Consider the following 21,096-nt stretch of genomic DNA (forward strand, 5'->3'; position numbering starts at 1 on the left):
CAAGCCTCTAGCTAATGTCACAAGGAAAGTCTCCCAGGCATTCTCAAAGAACCTATTGCACAAGATTTTCATAATACAGTTGTACCTCGGAAGTCAAACAGCATCCGTTCCAGAAGACCGTTCGAATTCCAAAACATTCGGAAACCAAGGCGCGGCTTCTGATTGGCTGCAGGAAGCTCCTTTGGGTTCCAAAGATCGTTTGCAAACCGGAACACTCATTTCTGGGTTTGTGGCGTTCGGGAGCCAAAACGTTTGACTCTCAAGGCGTTCAACTTCTGAGGTATGACTGTATAGAGTTGGCGTGGTCCAGTAATTTTTCTCTGCAAACTTACTAATTTAAAAGAGCCCTTCTCAGCATCCAAACCTCTAGGGTCTGTGGTTTTCATAACACTCTGTTAAGGAATGTTTTTATGTATTAATGTATTTTTAATCTTTTGTTGGAAGCTGCCCAGATGGGCGGGGTATAAATAAATAAAGGTAAAGTAAAGGTAAAGGGACCCCTGACCATTAGGTCCAGTCGTGACCGACTCTGGGGTTGCAGCGCTCATCTCGCTTTATTGGCCGAGGGAGCCGGCGTACAGCTTCCAGGTCATGTGGCCAGCATGACTAAGCCACTTCTGGCGAACCAGAGCGGCACATGGAAACGCTGTTTACCTTCCCGCTGTAGCGGTTCCTATTTATCTACTTGCATTTTGACGTGCTTTCGAACTGCTAGGTTGGCAGGAGCTGGGAACAAGCAACAGCTCACCCCGTCACAGGGATTCGAACCGCCGACCTTCTGATCAGCAAGTCCTAGGCTCAGTGATTTAACCCACAGCGCCACCTGGGTCCCTATAAATAAATATATTATTATTATTATTATTCATTTGGATGACAGAACGTTGAAGAGGAGAAAAAGTGATTTTCTTTTTCTTAATATTTAATCCAGAAGAATTTTTTTTTAAAGACTGGTATCACTACAATATACCACATGCATAGTTTTATTGGGTGCATTTTGTCAGCTATGCACTTCTAACTGGAAGCCCCTCTGCATCTAAGCTTTAGGGACTGGAGACGCTAAAACACGCCCCCCAAATGACAGCTGTCGGGATGTACAGTTCAGAATTGGTATAGTTATCATAGCTGCCTTGTGCCCAATCGATGACCCAGGGCCCTTGTATAAAAGGTGCACCAAGCAGAAAATATCAGATAACACGAGATCCAACGGAACTGGTTTTATGTTCTCCCAGACTACAGAGTACTGTATGTCCAAGGCTATGAGCACAGATGGTCTCGTTCCAGTGTGACTCTGGGTCTCCTGGAACTGTAATTACCCACTATTGTATAGTGGAAAAAAAGGGAACAAACTTGAGTCACTTGGACAGTCTTCAACCAGAAATTCAAGTCCCTACATCAAAGAGTTGTGCAGCTGTGAAGCATGAAAGGCAAGAGGTCCAAATTAGCAATAAGGTCACATCAAAGTTCAGATAATGCCGAGGGCGCGTGCATAAGGGGATACCCTTGGGAATGGGGGCGGGATCCACAAAGCAAGTGCCATATTTGTTGAGACAATTCCATGAGAGCTGCCATTCCAGAGAATAAAATTCTTTCCCCCCTCCGCCCCTCCCTTCGGTAGATGTGAATCTAGGTTGTCAATATTAGCCAAAGTCAATAGACTTGAACCTTGTTCTCGTGAACAATTGTTTCACAGTTTCATAAAGCCTTAATTCGCTTTTAACTTCTCTTCTGTTCTTGCTGTGTGTGTGGAGAGAGAGAGAGAGAGAGAGAGAGAGAGAGAGATTTAAAGTGGGTGAACAGGCAATACCTATTTCTGTGTCAGAATGCTTTGGTTCCTAAAAACATTACCAGAATAACATTACCATCTACCCCCCTCCAGCTCCCCACAACTCCAAAGTGCCTCTTACTTGGATACCATGCAGAGAAATAGTAGCTTGCAAAGATTTCTGGAGAAATATAGCAAAGCCAGTGCCTAGGATGGTATTATTATTATTATTATTTTATTTTGTGGTGATGCTTTAATGATATTTAGATCTTACCTTTCTATCTTTAAAAGTTCTACCAATACAGCTATTAAAATGAGCAAACAGTCAATAAATAAATAAATAAATAAATAGTATAGCAACAAAATGAGAATTAAATCAGTCAGGATTTGGTCTCCTGCCAAATGTTTCTCTCTCTCTCTCTCTCTCTCTCTCTCACACACACACACACACACACACACACACACACACACACACACAAACACACACACAAACAAACAGTACAGTGGTACCTCAGGTTACAGACGCTTCAGGTTACAAACTCCGCTAACCCAGAAATAGTACCCCGGGTTAAGAACTTTGCTTCAGGATGAGAACAGAAATTGTGCTCCAGTGGCACGGCGGCAGCAGGAGGCCCCATTAGCTAAAGAGGTGCTTCAGGTTAAGAACAGTTTCAGGTTAAGAACGGAGCTCCAGAACGAATTAAGTTCTTAACCCAAGGTACCACTGTATTTAGAACATAGAAGATGCTTTATATACCAGATTAGGCTGTTGTTCTGTGCTCAGCAGTGGCTCTTCGGGGTTTTAGCAAGGAGTATTTTGTGGCCTTGCCCGGAGATGCTGGGAATTTGAACTTGGGACCTTGTTCATGTGCTCTTCTGGGGCCGACCCAGATCCTAACAATGTCAGAAGACCATTCAGGCTAGGACCAGACAGGCCTGTGCTGAAGACTGAGTAGTAGTTAAGGATGTCCCTCACGGGCAGGGTTTCCATGATTACAATTTATTATTTATTCTGTCTCTCTTCCTCTCTCACTCTGAACTTGGTCCTCCTTGTGGGGATGAAGACAAGGACTTTGTGATTAAAAACCATGTATGAACAAATACAGACCCGAGGCACTTACTCTTGACCGCAGCGGAAGTTCATCGCACAGTTTGCCATTGCTCATAAATGCAGGATGAAGTGTCCCGTTCAGGCTACGTGGGGCTTCAGGGGGATTCTGCCATGCACTAATTACCCTGACAATGTGTAGACAAAGCACCTCTGTCTGTGGCCCATAAATGCAACTTCGTATACGGGATCCAAATTCTACATTTTGCACTTGCATAGATGCTTTCATTTAGAAATGCAACTGTGCTTTTTCAATAGTAGGCTTTTCAGTCATTCTTGTAGCTAGGTCATTTATAATCATGGGATATAAAATCATTCAGAATGGTGAAGCAGAGAAGGAGGACTGGAAAAAACGGTGGGGAAAGGATTAAGCACCCCATTTCCTCCCCAGCTACTTTTGCATTCTAAATTCTACCCCCCGCCAAAAAACAACAACAACCCAGCTTTGCTTGAAAGGAAACATAAGGCTATGGCATAGTAATTGTTCCCTGACACTTTTTGGTTACCGTTTCTGCATCTTTCTTCCAGTAATGGACCAGCTAAAACTCCATTGCAGAGGTGAGACTACATCTCCCAGCTCAAAATTCATGAGTACAAATAAAATTGTTCTATATAACATTTACAACACCATTGACAAAACCATGCACATAACATCTAACAAGAAGTTAGGATTCTATTCAGGGCTGTCTTAAGCATATGCAGCAGCACCGGGGTGCAAAGATCCGCCTCCCCCCCCCCGGTTGCCCAGTCCCAGACGTGCAGGAGGGCAGAGCTGGCCGGCCGCCTCAGCATCTTGCTGGCTCGGTGGCCCCAGAACCCGTGGCGCAGAGCCACCCGCAGCAGAAGAGCCCACCGCGGTGCTCCAACTGACAGGCGGGCTCTTCCCTGGACTCTCGGCCTGGCGCCCCTGAGAGGCCGGCGCCTGGGTGCCCAGCACCCCTAGTGCCTATGGGTAAGATGGCCCTGATTCTGTTAATGAATCGCCTCTGAATTATCTCAGTGACAAAGACTATTGCACCTTGAATTGTGGGCTCCTCCAGATGGGTATTTTATTGTGGCTGTATTCTATAGCGAATTATTGCCACAGTAATAGTGCATTCATGGTGGATTTATTCTGCTTAATCGGTTGTTCTGCAATGTTTCCCCAATCCTGCTATGTTGCTGCTGTCTGGAGCGATAAAAGGGGGGCAAGGAGCTGCACATTTGCAGTATAAAATGTCTCACGTTTTCCAGCACTGATTAGAAATGAAGTCGTGTGACCACACCAAAACTTTTTACAGCCATAAACAGTATTGAATGCAGGATCAACAACGTGCAACCTCCCTGATAACATCGTGGGCGCGAATAATAATGAAAGCACAATAAAAGGTGATGTCTAGAGGAGCTCTTGGTGTGCGTGCACTCACTCATAGGATCGTTCCAAAACGTTGCCCCGAGGACACCAAATCTTTATTGCCCCAGTTTTCTTTCCATACAGCTTCCATCAGGAATATGACATTCGATACTTAAAGGCCCTATTGGAAACTCTTTGGCTTTTATGTCCAAACAAATGATCTTGAGGCAAGGCGGGGGGAAATGTTAAGGAGAATCAGCGTTGCATGTTTTGGAGAAAGGAAGCTTCTCAGCAGTGGTTCTTTCTGAAAACTTTGGTTATGACCACAGCGCTCTGTTTATCTTTCAGAAAAGAGGGGGGGGGAGGGAATGGTTTTGCGGGAGCTTTTCCAGGATTCTGCCTTAGGGGGAAAAGGCCCCTGCCAGTTTTCCTTAATCATTAGGGCTTATGGGTGAATGTTTTCTGAAGAAGGCTCCAGCCATCTGGGCAGTATACGGACATGTAATTATGCCGGTGTTTAAGGCAAACAAAAGACTTGCTGATCAGCAGTTTTTTGTGCAGGCTGCAGGTGGCTGAGAGTTTTTTAGAGGAATGTCACAATGTATGAGAGGAGGTTGGGGAGGGGGGGATGACTCAGAAGTGCTTGGTCACTTGTGGTTTTTCGTTCATGGTTTTGCTATGACTATTGCCTTGTTTTTACTTTAGCAAGAAAGCAGGTGTTTTGTGTCTTGGTGCAAAACAGTATTTTGTAACAGGGCTGCAACTGTTCCATGCAATCCATGGTTGCTTAGCTCGCCAAGAAGGGAGCCTTTTTAAAAAATAATAATAATACACCAGGGTCACACAAATGGTTTTCAGCAATTTTTCTGCAGTATCTATAATATCATAACTCTCAAAAGTCATGGATAGACAGACCGACCGATTGACTATAGTCTTTGGGAAACTTTCACCAAGACCGTCTGTGAAAGCCCGGGAGCAGGTGCCTAAGAAACCCTTAATAAGAATACAATAAAGTTTGTCATTGGTATGAGCTTTCGTGTGCATGCACAATTCTTCAGAAAGCTCATACCAATGACGAACTTAGTTGGTCTCTAAGGTTTTCCCAGTAGTCATGTATGGAAGTGAGAGCTGGACCATAAAGGAGGCTGATCGCCAAAGAATTGATGCTTTTGAATTATGGTGCTGGAGGAGACTCTTGAGAGTCCCATGGACTGCAAGAAGATCAAACCTATCCATTCTTAAGGAAATCAGCCCTGAGTGCTCACTGGAAGGACAGATCCTGAAGCTGAGGCTCCAGTACTTTGGCCACCTCATGAGAAGAGAAGACTCCCTGGAAAAGACCCTGATGTTGGGAAAGATGGAGGGCACAAGGAGAAGGGGATGACAGAGGACGAGATGGCTGGACAGTGTTCTTGAAGCTACAAACATGAGTTTGACCAAATTGCGGGAGGCAGTGGAAGACAGGAGTGCCTGGCGTGCTATGGTCCATGGGGTCACGAAGAGTCGGACACGACTAAACAACTAAACAACAACAAGGTGCTACGGGAAGGATTTTTTTAAATTTTGTTTTGACTACGTCAGACCAACATGGCTACCTACTTGTAACTAAGAATACAAGGTAGTTCTAAAAACTTTTTTTTTTACTAACATGATGTGTGTGAATTACCTTTTGGGCATATGTGGTGGTTGTTGCAGTGCAAATAGGTCCCAAATCTCTGACTCATGATTGTGTAAAAAAAAAAGCCCTATGGTTGCTGGAGTAGAGGTAAGGCTTGTTAGATTGCAAGAATGGTAATAATTAACTAATAGCTTAAATTTCTATCTCACACCTTCAGCAGGACTGCTTTCAGAATGCCTTTACAATAGTTGACATTTGCACCATCAATAAAATAACATGACCGTACAGCAGCAAATAAAATGCAATCCAGCCAATCGATACCAAACAAACGAGAGCTTTAAAAAGGGCTTGATAAAGTGCTTGAAAGGTAAAAACCCATGAGATCTTAAAACACAAAAAAAGTTTTATTTTGCTATATTGGTGCCAAGGGAATTTCTGCTTCCTTGGAAATCATAGAATGGTAGAGTTGGAAGCGACCCCGAGAGTCATTTGTTCAACCTTCTGCAATGCAGGAATCTCAACTGAAGCATCCATGATGGATGTTCATCCAACCTTTGTTTTAAAGCCCTCCAAGGAAGGAGAGCCTGCCTTCTGAGCTAGTCTGCTCCACTCTCGAACACCTCTTACTGTCAGAAAGCTTTTTCTGATGTTGAGTCGGAATTTCCTTTCTCGTAGCTTGAATCCATCGGTTCACATCCTACCCTCCAGAGCAGGAGAAAACGAGCTTGCTCCATCTTCCATGTGACCGCTCTTTAGATATTTGAAGATGGCTATCAGATCTTCCTCTGACTCCCTCAACCATTCTTCCTTTTTTAAAATCCTCCAGTGCGTCGGAAGACAAGGTAGCTTTGATGTGCACCAAAATACATTAGATGATTCATGCCAATGAAGGCCTATCAAGTGCAACATCCTTTACTCACAGAGGCCAACCAGATGCATGTGGGATGTTTTCAAGCAGAGCATGAGTGAACAGCACTCTCCCCTCCTGTGATTTCAGGCAACTGGTATTCAGAGGCATACGGTATCACCTCTTACACCAAATTAGTAGACATCCCTCATGGTGAGTAGGCATGGGTAGTCTTAGCCTCTATGAATTTGTCTGAACTGTCAAACATGGGATTGTATTTTTTTTGAAGATAGGAAGCTTTCTCATACTATGTCACACTGTTTTTCCATCTAGCGCAGGGTTTCGGGAATAATCTCCATGAAATCTGATAAATACTGTGTCAGTGCCAAATATAGGGCGCTTCCAGCGACCTGTTCGTTGGGTATTCATCCTGATCTTTTTGCAAGGGTGTTGGTTAGTGAGCATTTACTCTTAATTTGTTTCTGAGGACGTTGGATGATCAAAGCAAGTGTTAGTTTCTCATCACTTTCCTTGTTGCAAAAAGCCTGAACTTTTGAAAAAAAAGAGAGGAGGTTTGTTGCGCAAGACTTCCCAGTCGTCCTTAATGCTGCAAACTGAAAAATTTGCCTCTATGTGACAGTCTGGAAACTCCCTTAGTATATGGGAGTTTGCTTGTTACTAGCCAGGGCCTCTTGCCTACTCTCCCTTCCTGTCCATTGGTCATGAGCAGAACTCCAGATGTTGCAAGAAAGAAGGCACTTCCCATTAAAACAAAAACAAAAACCATTGGGGGTAGATTCTGTCTTACTCATCTTGTTCATTATTTATTTATTACCGCAAATTTATATACAGTATCTCCCTTCATCCCAAGATCACAGGGTGGTTTACAACATAAAAAACACAAAACACACAACATACAGTAACAGCAGGTTAGATTTGTGAGTGGCAACAGTCAAGAGCCAGATAAGGTCTACAAAACTATCCCATATTTTCAGAGCTCTCCAGCTCGAACTAGCTCAGTTGGTTAGAGCATGGTGCTGATAATTCCAAGGTTGCAGGTTTGACCCCCCCCCCATATGGGACAACTGCATATTCCTGCACTGCAGGGGGTTGGACTAGATGGTCCTCAGGGTCCCTTCCAACTCTACGATTCTATGAACTGCACATGTAAAGGTTTCTATGAATTACCGGGTACAGTACTGGTTTGCAGAGCATGAGGCCTGGAGATTCTTATCCCTGCTGCTCATGCCAAGTTCATGTACTTTAGGTGGCATTTAACAGTGGTAGCCCTGCCTATGTGCAAATGTCATGGCAATGTGGGAAAACAGTTAAGGCTCACAGTTGTTTGGCTGTGCTTCCATTCAGAGCAGATTTGGTGGGGCTGGAGGCTGACTGAGCAAAGTGATGAACCCCTTTAGACTTACCTGTTAGCAGTTGTGCTATGAACAACACTGGATGGCTGAGTCTCTCTGCATCTCAATGTCCCAGAACGATGCTAGGGCAGGGAGATTGCCAGAAATTAATATGGCACTCAGCTCTGCTCAGAGCACTGTGCTAGAAATGTTTATAATGGGAGCAGGCCAGGGATGGTGTTGGCAGTGGGCCCTGCTGGGGTACTGTAGCCCTGTAGCTTAAGGATGCCAGGTGTTCACACCCGCCTTGGACCTTCCTACATATGAGCAGATGAAAAAAGTTACTTCGATGCAGTAAGCAATCCATGTTCGTGAATTTCCCTGAAAGGGGAGCCATAAAACATTTGGAACTTCCAGACAGAGGCAGTCCCATTGTTCAGTTCCGTTGTAGTCTCCCTGCTTCAGAGTTAATTAAGTGTCTTCTTCACCCCAATGTCCTGAAATAGATAGATTACAAAAAGCTTGTTGGCAGGCAGGCAGGCTTCCTCCTCTGTCCCTGTTTGATCAACAGGTAATTTAATTGACTCCGCAGAAGTAGAATAGTGAAGGGATCGGAATGGGGGTGAATGACGTTCCTTCCCGAATCGCAGCACCCGCCAGAGGAAGTCACCCTGTGGTACCAAATAAGGTTGCCAGCTAGCTTACCCCCAGAGGCAAATGCTCCCTTAATAAGCACACATACCTCGCAAAATGAGATGTCTGGGCTGGAAGGCAGGGAAGAGATCAAACAGTTACCATGCCCCTGATTAGGCTCCAGCCCGTAATTATAATCCTGCTGTTTCCATGGTTTCCTGATCGCACGGCGACTTTGCCCATGGGGCTGGTCAGTTTTTGGACGGAGGAAGCCCACCCACTGGAGCCCGGCTGCTTCTCTAATTCTCTTTCCGTACTTGTACGCACAGCAGAAGCTTTGCACTGAAGCCCTGTATCTTCAAGATGCACAGGGTGTACGATGTATGGCCGATACTGGCCCGTTAGCGGATCAAACTCCCCGGGGCAGATTTTAGGCTGTTTATATACAGGAACCACAGTAAATGTTTATAATGCTGCAGAATCAAGAGATGTTCGTGCCTGGTTACTCTTTTACGTTGGGTGGATATGCAGGGCCGGCCCTATCATTAGGCAAAGGGAGGCGATGGCTCCCGGGGAGGCAGTGCTGATGAGGTGTTGGAAGACTTAAGCTGTCTGTACCCTGCATGGCCTGTGCTGCATCATACAGCGTGTTTTTTGTAAGTCGCCTTGAGTTGCCAGCAGTGGGGGAAAGTGACTAAATAATAAAGTAGAATGCAATTGCTGCCTTACACTGTATCCAGGGCAGCTGTCTACCAGCTCCATCTGGTACGCAGGCTGAGACCCTACCTGCCCGCAGACTGTCTCGCCAGAGTGGTGCATGCTCTGGTTATCTCTCGCTTGGACTACTGCAATGCGCTCTATGCGGGGCTACCTTTGAAGGTGACCCGGAAACTACAACTAATCCAGAAGGCGGCAGCTAGACTGGTGACTGGGAGCGGCGGCTGAGACCATAACACCGGTCTTGAAAGACCTACATTGGTTCCCAGTACGTTTCCGAGCACAATTCAAAGTGTTGGTGCTGACCTTTAAAGCCCTAAACGGCCTCGGTCCAGTATACCTGAAGGAGCGTCTCCACCCCATCATTCTTCCCAGACACTGAGGTCCAGTGCCAAGGACCTTCTGGCAGTTCCCTCGCTGCAAGAAGCCAAGTTATTGGGAACCAGGCCTTCTTGGTAGTGGCACCTGCCCTGTGGAATGCCCTCCCACCAGATGTGAAAGAGAAAAACAACTACCAGACTTTTAGAAGACATCTGAAGGCAGCCCTGTTTAGGGAAGCTTTCAATGTTTAATAGATTATTGTATTTTAACGTTCTGTTGGAAGCCACCCAGAGTGGCTGGGGAAACCCAGCCAGATGGGCGGGGTATAAATAATAAATTATTATTATTATACCAAGTCAGACCATTGGTCCATCTAGCTCAGCGTTTTCTACACTGAGTGGCAGCAGGGGTTCATACCCTGCATACCCTACCTAGAGATGCTGGGGGTTGAACTGAGGAACTTCTGCATGCAAAGCACATGGGTGTGCAGCCCTTCCCTGAAGCCCATGGTCCTACCCCAAAGCTAGCCGGCTTAACCCTCCGAGGCCCAGGGCAAGTGTACCTGGCTGCTACCCGCCTCTGCACAGGTTTGGTCTGCTGCACCAAGCCTGATTCTCTGTTGAGTGCGTTCTACAAATGAAGGGCACTACTGAAAACCCCATAGATTCACAGACACCACAGGAGAGTTTTAGTGGTGGTGGGTTTGGTAAGCAAATTTCCTTGGAGAAGTAGCTAACTGCAAGAGTGCCAGGTGACCTATTCATTGAGCGTTCTTCCTGATGCCCTTGCACAAAACCTACGTAGAGTTAGATCGTGCCCAGTCTTTATCGGACATTCATGTTGGTTGGTTGGTTTGCAGGGCAGTTATACAGCAGCAAACATTTACCCTGATTTGCATGTGGGGCATTTATGCATCTTCTTCTCACTAATCATTTGTTCACGAGGCATTTCCCTGTCATTTTAACTACCCCAAATCCATGGTTTGTTTTTTTTTTTTAAAAAGTGTGTTTGTCACGTAAGGGTGACTTGGCTTTAATCCACTTAAATTGCACAAATCTACAGGCTTTCAAACCCCAACACTCACCTAAAAAAGAAAGAAAGAACAGATTTGTTCTCTGTTCCTTCAGAGGACTCAAAATCAATAGATGAAAATTTCAGGGAAGCAAATTTTGCTTGAATGCCAGTAAGAGCTTTGATAGAAGTATTTAAGGAGAGGATGGATGGCTACATCTTAGGAATACTTTGATTCCTACATTGTAGATCCTGCATTGAGCCCCAGGGGTTGGAACAGATGACAATCTAATATCCCTTCCTTAATTCTACAATTCTTCTGTGGCCTGCCTCCCCCCCCCCTTGTAAACAGGGCAGCTCGACAAGTAGAGGGGTAAATCTTGCACTGTTATCTCCCCAAATGCAAAAATTGCCCATCAATCCCTGGCCTTATTGCATGTCAGCTAAAATGCTTACAAATCAAAAGCATTCCCAGAAACTGCCTTCGCTCTATTGTGTTGGTATGTGTCCGGAAAAGAACAGCAGCCCTTGCTGTGTTTTTTTTTAAAATGTGAAGTTGCTACTTGGTGCACCTGAATGGACCTCTTGACTTTTCAGGTGTTTAGTGGCTACGCAGGGGGTCAAAACACGTAAGTGCTAAGTGCAAATTATCAGCCGGCATTGTGGAGTCAGTGTTGAATGGCTTTTTTGTAACAATAAACCTGGAGAGCATTCATTCTAGACGACAACCTTTGCATTTTTTTCATTTACCCCCAGAAGAGCTTTGGTCTGCTTCCAGCCATCCACCGAGAACCCCCTAGTAAATAGTTCGTAGCAGAAGTCAATAATTCAGGCTGATTGGCAGGGTAACCTTAGCTTAGCATATTGTTTACGGCTTTTGGTATAACAAGACAGGAAATCTGGAAAAGGGGAGCGGGGTGGGGGAAGTTAGAGCCTGTTTTTGTGTGTTTCCCCCTCCTCCTCCCCAGCAAGCATGGATGGAGCATTATGGAAGAAATATGGTAACTCTTTAAGTTAGTTGTGTATCAATGAAGCAATCGGGAGGGGAAATCTTCCCGATGAAAAGATCACGTTGCTCATTGAAATTCAAAAAGCCTCCTTTAGACTGTCCCCATCTTTATTTTACTGGAGAGTTTCTCGTAAGTGTATCCTAATCCCTTAAGAAATGTAAGTCTCTGGGTTGCAAGTCTTGGGCCAAGAGGGCACAGATAGTTCATATTGATATTGATTTTTGCATTTGGTTCTTTTGTCCTTTTCTCCCACTGGCCCCTCTAATTGGCTGCCAAGGTCCCTTTGGAGATTGCTAATAGTGTGAAAGTGCATCTTCCCAAGATCTCACATTCAGCAGGAACTGAAAAGACAAAAGAGAGGAGAGAAGGGGGGGGAAACAAACCCTACCAGGAGACAAAGCTTACTGGCATCAATTCTGAAACTCCCTTATTTTATTAGCTCCACAAAATGCCCTTTCCAGATGTTCACTTGAATGGCTGCTGGATTTTCATTGCATTTCCACAAACTCTCAGCATTTGCAAGCCTGATTATTAGATTAATGTTTTCAAGTTGTAGAGTAATGTGGTGATTAAAACAAAATGGCTCATCATGGTACAGTACGTCTTCTGTTGAGGCTTCAGATTACTGTAATTAATGAAGGGGGAAACGGGGTTATGAATGTGTGTTTGATTCAGCATTGGAAATGAGTATGTCTCACAAATAACCTTTAAAAATAGTAGCTTTGTGCCACAGCAAGAAGCCAGGAAGTTGATTCTCTCCTGCCCTTAAGTTGTTGTTGTTTTTTTAAAAAAATTAAATGCTGTAACCCACCCTGAGACCTTAGGGTGAAGGATGGGCAACAAATAAATAAACTAAATAAAAAAAAATAACAAGGATGATGATGATAGGAGCTTTTCAGGTGGGTACCTGGAACGTGGGAAGCAAACTTATTGATTATGCACATTATTTATTTAATTATTGTTGGCTTGAATAGTTTGTACTTGGTTGGTTTTCCCAAACAGGAGATTGACAACAGGTTAATTTCTTTAAAATCCTTCTTTGTAAGTGGGTGTGCTTCAACGAACCACAGGCTTTTAGGAATCGGAACACCTGAGGTTTATTTAAACTAATTCGCTGTTTTACTCATGAGTCCACATTCTTCCCTTTTCTCTCCTTTCCATCCCATACTCTCCTGAGCTCCAAGCCCCACTTGACTCGCCCACCCCTTACTGCAAGCTCTGAAGTGACAGGAGCAGGTTTCAGCAATTCCAGCCTGCTAGATCACACTATACTAAGAAGCCGACTGATATTGTAGGCAAGAAGTGCCAACTGAATGTCTTGTTCATACCATACCTTTAAAGCACCCCACAAAAAACCCTGGGAACTGTCATTCACAGAGCTACAGTTCCCAGCACCCTTAACAAACAACAGTTCCCAGTATTTTTTTGGGGGGGGGGAGGGATGTGCTTTAAATGTGTGGTTTGCATGTAGCTTCGAGGAAGAAGTTTTCCTAACTTTGAATATGAGACAAACATCACTGTAAAAAAGCAAACAAACTATTTATATCACAATAATTTATTCGGCCATCAAATTAATTGCATTAGTCTGGAGCAGCTAAAACAATAAAGATTATTGCACCATTTATTTGTTGACCCTTTAGGATGCAGCACAGCTCTAGTTTTGGCCACTAGAGGGCGCTCTCACTGTTCCATCAATAAATGGTGGTTGGGAGGACATCAAAAAGATTTCTCCTTTCGTTATGGTTGGAAGTAAAATGTATTGATTTCAGCGGAGCTTACTTCCAATTAAACATCCTTAGACTTCCAGCCAAAGGCTACGTACACACTAATGTAGTTTTCCTCGACCCACAACCATTCACAACATGCTGCTTTCAATCTAGAATGATTCTAGAGCCATGGTTCCCAACAGGGGGGAAATTTTATTTTTAAGGGGGGTAATTCGAGAATGAGTTATTAACAGTGAATGGACCTTTTAGGCTTCCTACACATGAATAGGAGTTCACTTTTTGAATAATAAGAATTATATGTTGCCGGGGGCAGGCATCAAGATTTTAGAGATACTTAAGTGGGGCATGGCCAAAAAAAGCTTGGGAACCACTGTTCTAATCTAGACCCTGGCGATCCTGGGTGGGTGTGGTTATTCGATACAACCCTCAGCTTGGTCTTTTGGTTTGGATACAACCACCTTATACCTGTTTTGAAATGAACACAGTGCAGGGTAACACGGAATCAATCTGCAAGGAGCTTTTCTTAGAATGAAACCAGTTTCTCAATATGCACTTTGTAGGGGCAAAAATTACAAATAATAATTATATATATATATATATATATATATATATATATATATATATATATGTGTGTGTAAATAGGGCATGTGGTGGGTCTCCGCTTTTCTCTGAAACCGCTTGACTGATTGAGGTGAAATTTTGACACAACATCACATGCGAATGTCCGAAGGATCTGGTAAAGTTTGCTAAGACAGGTGTCACACCTCCGCCAGGTGAAACCCCCCCCCCAAACCCCGTATTTCAGAACTCACAAATCATACGAAAGTGCATGCTGGAAGCACAGGAGAGACTGCAACACAGCGCCCTCTAGCGACGGATACACTGGTACTGCACCTAGGAAAGCTTCCCTCTCCACAGTATCTCGGCTCGGCTTTGCAGACTATGCCGCTTTCCAGACTAGGCCGAGTGGAGGTAACACGTGTAAAACAGGGGGACTCTGAAGGTGAGGGGAGTCTGAAGGGGGACCCTGAGGCTCCATTTAACAGACTGAGCCACAGCAACGCGTGGCAGGGCCAGCTAGGAATATTATTTATTTATTATTATTATTATTTTATACCCCATCCAGGCTGGGTTTCCCCAGCCACTCTGGGTGGCTTCCAACAAAATATTAAAAATACAATAAAACACAAGATGTCTAGATAGTGTGTGGACTGTGTAGAGGAAAAAAACAACAAGTATGCCCCTTTCCTTTTTTCACCAATGTTATCTTACGAAGTGGGCAGGCGACTCTTAGTACTCTTTTGTATTCCTCGATTTCTGAACAAGAGAAGAAGTGTGGTCACGTTCTCCTCTCTTGACAGGGCCAAATGGCTACATGTACACTGTGGAAATTTAGTATATATATATATTCGCTCAAGAATCCCCTATAACTTTTCTTTTGCTACCCAGGACTAAAGAAACTATAATGGTTTATTAGGCTGAGACTTAGTTTTGCGGTCTGATCTTCGTGTGTAGAACATGATTAAACCACAGTTTCCTGGTTCTGATGTAAGGAGAAACTGTTGTTTAAACCAATGGAAAAGAATGGTTTAAACCAGTGGTGGCCAAACTTGGCCCTCCAGCTGTTTTTGGAACTACAATTCCCATCATCCATGACCACTGGTCTTGTTATCTAGGGATGATGGGAGTTGTAGTCCAAAAACAGCTGGAGGGCCAAGTTTGGCCACCAATGGTTTAAACAAACTACAACAGAAGTACTGATACTGGCAGACAAAGGAGTACAGAAAAGGAATGGATCACGTCATTCCCAGCCTAATGAACCATGGTTTATTAGGCTGAGATACCTACGTCTGACATGGCCCACAGCCTTAAATAGATTATTGACCGAGACAGAAAATGAGTGTGCTTCTTCAGGGTCTGAATATAGTCATTATTAGCGCAGAAAACCATAGCGGTAAAGTTTTAACACTTCTTCACAGATGCTTTCAGAAACAGATCAGTCTGAGTAAATATTCTCACACACATTGGCTTGTGTCTTTCTTTTTGTCTCATGCTTAGCTCAACCTTGCATGAGGTAACTGGACCATTCTCTGCTGCTTTAAATCGACTGGTTTAATTTGGTTTATCCAACCCCCCCCCCAAAAAAAGGTGTACAGTAGCTGCAGGCTTTGGTGGATGCAGTGTTTACTGTTTGAAACTGAGGAAATCTGGAGCGAAACTCCGAAGGGACCAGCTATTGCCAGAGTAGGGAGATTTAAATCAACTCACTGTTCCTTTGTGAGGTAAAAAGTAAAAAATTAAGCTATACGTTTTGTGAAATATGCTGTTAGAAAGGTCTGCTTAATGCCGGCAACTTTATTTATTTATTTATTTATTTAAAAACAACTTTGTGGGACCCCAGTGTGGCCTGGGTCCTGGCAGCAAGGGGGTCGGAAAGGAGGGACAGAGTTAACGCTTTTCCCCCTTGCAACAATGTGCAAATTCTACTGGCTACTGTTTGTCTTCCCCTCCCTCCAAGTGCTTCTTGCAGCAAAAGTGCAAAAAGAAGGTGTTCTGTATTTAAACAAACCTTAAAAATAAAAATAATCACATAACATGTGCTTTTGACCCAAAGAGTCTGTGCTATTTGGCTCATGAATTGCCCCAATAATATTATATAACCTGTTGGTCATACATCTCATGCTTGACCTCGAAGAGTCAGGTGTTGTTGTTTTTATCTGCACATCAATTATTAGGGATGGCGGGAGTTGTAGTCCAGCGACATCTGCAAGGCCACAAGTTCCCCTCTCCTGTTTTAACAGGAAGGAAGGCCTTTATTCAATATGGCTTAGATTCCTTTTTGAGAAGTGGTGCTGGCTGTGTTTGAAAACTTTTTTTCTGCCTGGTCCTGTGCCTTTGACAAGAGCACGGTGTGCAGGCATGAGCAACTGATGTTAATGCTCAGCCTTTTCTGCAAATCGGAAAACAAGAGCAGGTCTTTTTGAGAATGGTAGCCGTAATCCAACACAGTTGCAATGAATTCAATAAGTACACCTCGCCCTGTGCTGGATTGGGGCCTACTAGTGTTAATTTTAAACCAGAGAATTTTTAACAGAAAGAGGATAATAAAAATTTAATTAAATTTTCTTTTTCTTTTTGTGTCGCTACTGGATTTCCCCCCCCCCCAAGCCTTGCTCAAGGAGCATCCAGCCAAGGTCCTTAAATGCTGAAAGCCAAGAACACTTAACTAACCATTAACTTGCTGTTGCTAATTTTGTTTGTTTGTTTCTTCCTGGCAGGGCTACTTTACCTTTAACAGCAGCACAACAGGAAGTATCTAACAGGTGTGTTTCCCTCTACGTAGTGATGCTGATGGTCTCCCTTTTGTGCAGCTTAAAGACACAACATCTATTCTGGAGAAAAGAACCAGCAGCTCTTAAACGATCTTATAATGGGTAAAGCTGGTGGAATCTGTCCCAGAAAACTGGGGTGCAAATGGCAGTAGTAGACAGGTGGAATTGCACTTTAATGCCATTAATACAAACATGTTCTGTGCTCAGTCTGATTCTTCAAACCCTTGTCGTTGTTCCCCACCCCACCCCATTTCCCTTGAAAGTTGTCCAACTTTGCCACAAAACAGCTCGCTAGGCTGTGTAAGGTTTCGTTTAGGTTACAGGTAGGTAGCCGTGTTGGTCTGGATCGAAGTAAAATAAAATAAAAAAATTCCTTCAGTGGCACCTTAGCACACGAAAGCTCATACCAAAATAAAAACTTAGTTGGTCTTTAAGGTGCCACTGAAGGAATTTTTTTATTTTATTTTACTAGGTTTCGTTTAGTAACATACTGCAATAATTATGAAAGGAGGACACTTTCCTGTTTCTTAAACTTTGTCCTTTTTCTTCCTTCCCACTCTGGTGTGGCAGGTTAAGGGAATCCTCTTAGAGAGCCTTTCCTGCCAGCTGGGATAGCTCAGTTGGTAGAGCATGAGACTCTCAGGGTCGTGGGTTCAAGTGGTCGCACGTTGGGCAAAAGATTCTTGCATTGCAGGGGGTTGGACTAGATGACCCTCGTGGTCCCTTCCAACTCTGAAATCCTACGATTCCTGCCACTTGGCAACTAGGCTGTTGCTGCATGCAGCTTCACAGGGCAGGCCTTAACAACGCTGGTGGAGGTTTAGCTACCAGCTCCGGAAGAGTCAGGAGTCCAACTTCAAGTGGCAACATGAATCTTTCTGCGGTGACCTTAAAGGCCAAGATGGCCCCAGATGGCACTGTGGGAGGCTGACCTGCAGCTGTTGTGATTTAGGATTGCTCCTCCACAGATAAATCACCAGAACTCTTGAGATTTACCGGGCTGTCTCTTGGCATATATAAAAAGGTCAGCGCTTTCTTCTCTTGCTAGGGAAACTGCCCATCATTCAGGGAATTAACACACCTTGTTAAAGTGAGCCACCTCTTTTAAGAATGTATAATCTATAAGCACAGGACAAAGCTGTTAACTCGTAGGGTATAACTGGTATTACAGTAAGTCATATTATAGAATTGTAGAGCTGCAGGGGACCCCGAGAATCATCTGGTCTAACTGCCTGCGATGCAGGAATATGCAGCTGTCCCATACGGGGACTGACCCTGCAACCTTGGTGTTGTCATCACCACGCTCCAACCTACTGAGCTATTATGAAAGTTTGCAGGTTTAGAGAGCCAAAGGGGGTAGAGTTATGTGGGGAGTGCACTTCACAAGTTGAAAAGAAACACCCAACAGAGGTCGCACCCACACCATACATTTAAAGCACATGGCTACCCCTAAAGGTCCCTGCCAACCTAGCAGTTTGAAAGCACGTCAAAATGCAAGTAGATAAATAGGAACCGCTACAGCAGGAAGGTAAACGGCGTTTCCATGCGCTGCTTTGGTTTGCCAGAAGCAGCTTTGTCATACTGACCACATGACCTGGAAGCTGCACGCCGGCTCCCTCAGCCAATAATGCAAGATGAGTGTGCAACCCCAGAGTCAGCCACGACTGGACCTAATGGTCAGGGGTCCCTTTACCTTTACCTACCCCTATAGAATCCTGGGAACTGTAGTTTACCCCCCCCCCAACTCCTAACACCCTTGACAAACTAAATTGATGGGAAAATGCCCTTTGCTTTGGCGCAGCGTCAACCAAAAGCAAATCTGAGTGAATGCTCATTAGATTGCCAACATCATCTAATCTCCCTGCAAACAAATCGGGATGAATGTTCCACAAACAGGTTGCCTGGAAGCTCCCTAAAACAATATAGCAAAGAGGGCCTGCCTAGCAAGCAGGTAGTTATATAAAGCATAGATGCTGACACACCTGAGACTTTCGGCAGTAAAGTGTTGCACCACTCCCCTAACAGCTAATGATACGGTGCACAGATCAGCCATAGTCATGGCCCAGCAGCCAAACTGTACTGGAGATGCGATAACAAAATCACTCAGCTGAACTGGGGGGGGGGAGAGGGGGGACGACACCCCCCAAGGTTAACTCAAAATGGAAAGTTTGGGGATTAATTCTTCCAGATGAAATGCCTCTTTTAATTTGAAGCTACTGGATGACTTAGAAAACCCACAGAGCTCATAAGGAAAGTAAAATGCAGATTTTCAAATTCTGCAGGCTGTTGCTGCTGACATACTACCACTGTGGGAAATTAGGATCAGAAAGCAAAACCACTAGTACCGCAGGTGCGCTGGGACTGGAAGAGTACAACTAAGCATAAAAACGTCAGTGTCCATATGGCTGAGCATACATCAGTTCATTGTCCAAAGAAAACAACATCCCCCAGTTCGCCATGCATCTATGGATATGCCTTAATTATTTTATTTCTTGGATGACATCAGTTTTATGTTCCCTCTGGAATCGCAAGGTCAAAGGCTAGCGTCTCTTCAGCATTAACACACACATAATATTTTGTCTGAAGAACTGATAGGAGGAAATTAAATACACGGGGCGGCCAAAGTCCCTGGACTTCAGAACTACAAGCCAAAATCATAACGTGACTCAGAGAGCTACAATATACCACATCTACTTGCTACTTCATCTCCCTCCCCAAATCCTCTGCCGTTAGATCAACCCTTTGCTCTCCAAAGCCCCAACCACATCACCTGTGCCTCTCACTCTCTTAAAAAAAACCACTCCTCAACCTCACCGACCAGGGCTTATCCCAATATCTACAGCAGCTCCAAATGTTCCCTTTCTTCCGTGATTTTCCAGTTTCCCCTTCCCAGCTTACCCCCTTCAGTTAACCCACTCCTTCCCCCCACCAAACTTCTGTCCCGTTATTCTCTTTGTGCCCTGCAGTATTCTGATGCCATAACTCTTAAGAACACCGTAAGAGCCTATTAGTCCAGCATCCTGTTCTTACAGCAGCCAAACTTGCAAGCATTGCAAGAGCGCAACCCTACTCTGCCCACTTGTGATTTCCCAGCAATTGGGGTTCAGAGTCATGGTGCTTCTCACAGTGGAGGTAGAACTTTGCCATTGTGGCTCGTCTTCATATCCCAGGATCTTCCTTGTAGCTGGGGGGTGCTGGGGGCAGGGGAAGATGAGGAAAAGGTACATCTTCACTATCAAGATTGCAGCCAACGCAGATTATCTTAATGTTTCACTTTAGCTGGGTTATGTGCAGGGCCTTTTGCCCTGATTTTACTCTGATTTTATTCTCATAGGTTCTTCTTAAACCACTGACAGACCCTTCCCCTTCCTTTGCTTCCTCTACACCAGGGGTAGGCAACCTAAGGTCCGGGGGCTGGATGCAGCCCAATTGGCTTCTCAATTTGCATTTAGGGCTTTAAAGGTCAACACCAACACTTTGAATTGTGCTCGGAAACGTACTGGGAGAGAATGTAGATCTCTCAGGACCGGTGTTATGTGGTCCCGGCGGCCGCTCCCAGTCACCAGTCTGGCTGCCGCATTCTGGATTAATTGCAGTTTCCGGGTCACCTTCAAGGGTATCCCCACGTAGAGTGCATTGCAGTAGTCCAAGCGGGAGATAACCAGAGCATGCACTACTCTGGTGAGACAGTCTGTGGGCAGGTAGGGTCTCAGCCTGCGTACCAGATGGAGCTTTTAATGTTTGATGTTTTAGTATGTTCTGATATATGCTGTGAGCCACCCAGAGTGGCTGGGGAAAGCCAGCTAGATGGGCGGGGAATAATAATAATAATAATAATAATAATAATAATAATAATAATAATAATAATAAAACAAATTATCACCTGTCTTCTCTCTCTCTTTGCAGTATCATATTTATCATCACTTAAAGACGATTTCTTAAATTAAAACTTGTCTTCTGCATAAGGATGTTAGCCGTGTATCGAAGGAGGATCATCTAGAGGTAAACAAAAAAACAACACAATTTTTGTATTTTGTTTTGCTGAGTGTTGAAGCCACACTCTTTCCTCATGTGTTAACTGTGTTGACAAAAAAGGCCTACGATTTGCGCAAGATTTTATCATGGGTACCCTAAGCCTCCCACTTTCCTTTCTCCTGGCGTTTTATGGGCCAACATATTGAGTAATACGGATAGGGTTGTTACCTATCTTGGCAGACTTCTGAGATTTATGTCCTTTTCTTGAACTTTGGCAATGCTTCAGTAACTTACCCTGCCAGTAATGTGGCACTCAGCTGAACTCAGCTGAGCAAATCTACTTATATGGG

General features: G+C 44.3%; 1 long non-coding RNA gene across 2 annotated transcripts in view; it reads left to right on the forward strand.

Annotated features, from left to right (window-relative positions):
• LOC132591836 (uncharacterized) overlaps positions 1–20,879 on the forward strand; it is a 47,378-nt gene extending 26,499 nt beyond the window's left edge. For both annotated transcript variants that reach the window (XR_009557251.1, XR_009557250.1), the window contains exons 2-3: positions 16,718–16,762; positions 20,678–20,879. This is a non-coding gene — a long non-coding RNA (uncharacterized LOC132591836). The remainder of the gene's footprint in view (positions 1–16,717; positions 16,763–20,677) is intronic.
• Positions 20,880–21,096: the final 217 nt, after the last annotated feature.

The sequence above is a fragment of the Zootoca vivipara genome, chromosome 3, assembly GCF_963506605.1.
Source record: "Zootoca vivipara chromosome 3, rZooViv1.1, whole genome shotgun sequence".
In the NCBI taxonomy this organism is placed as follows: Eukaryota; Metazoa; Chordata; class Lepidosauria; order Squamata; family Lacertidae; genus Zootoca; species Zootoca vivipara.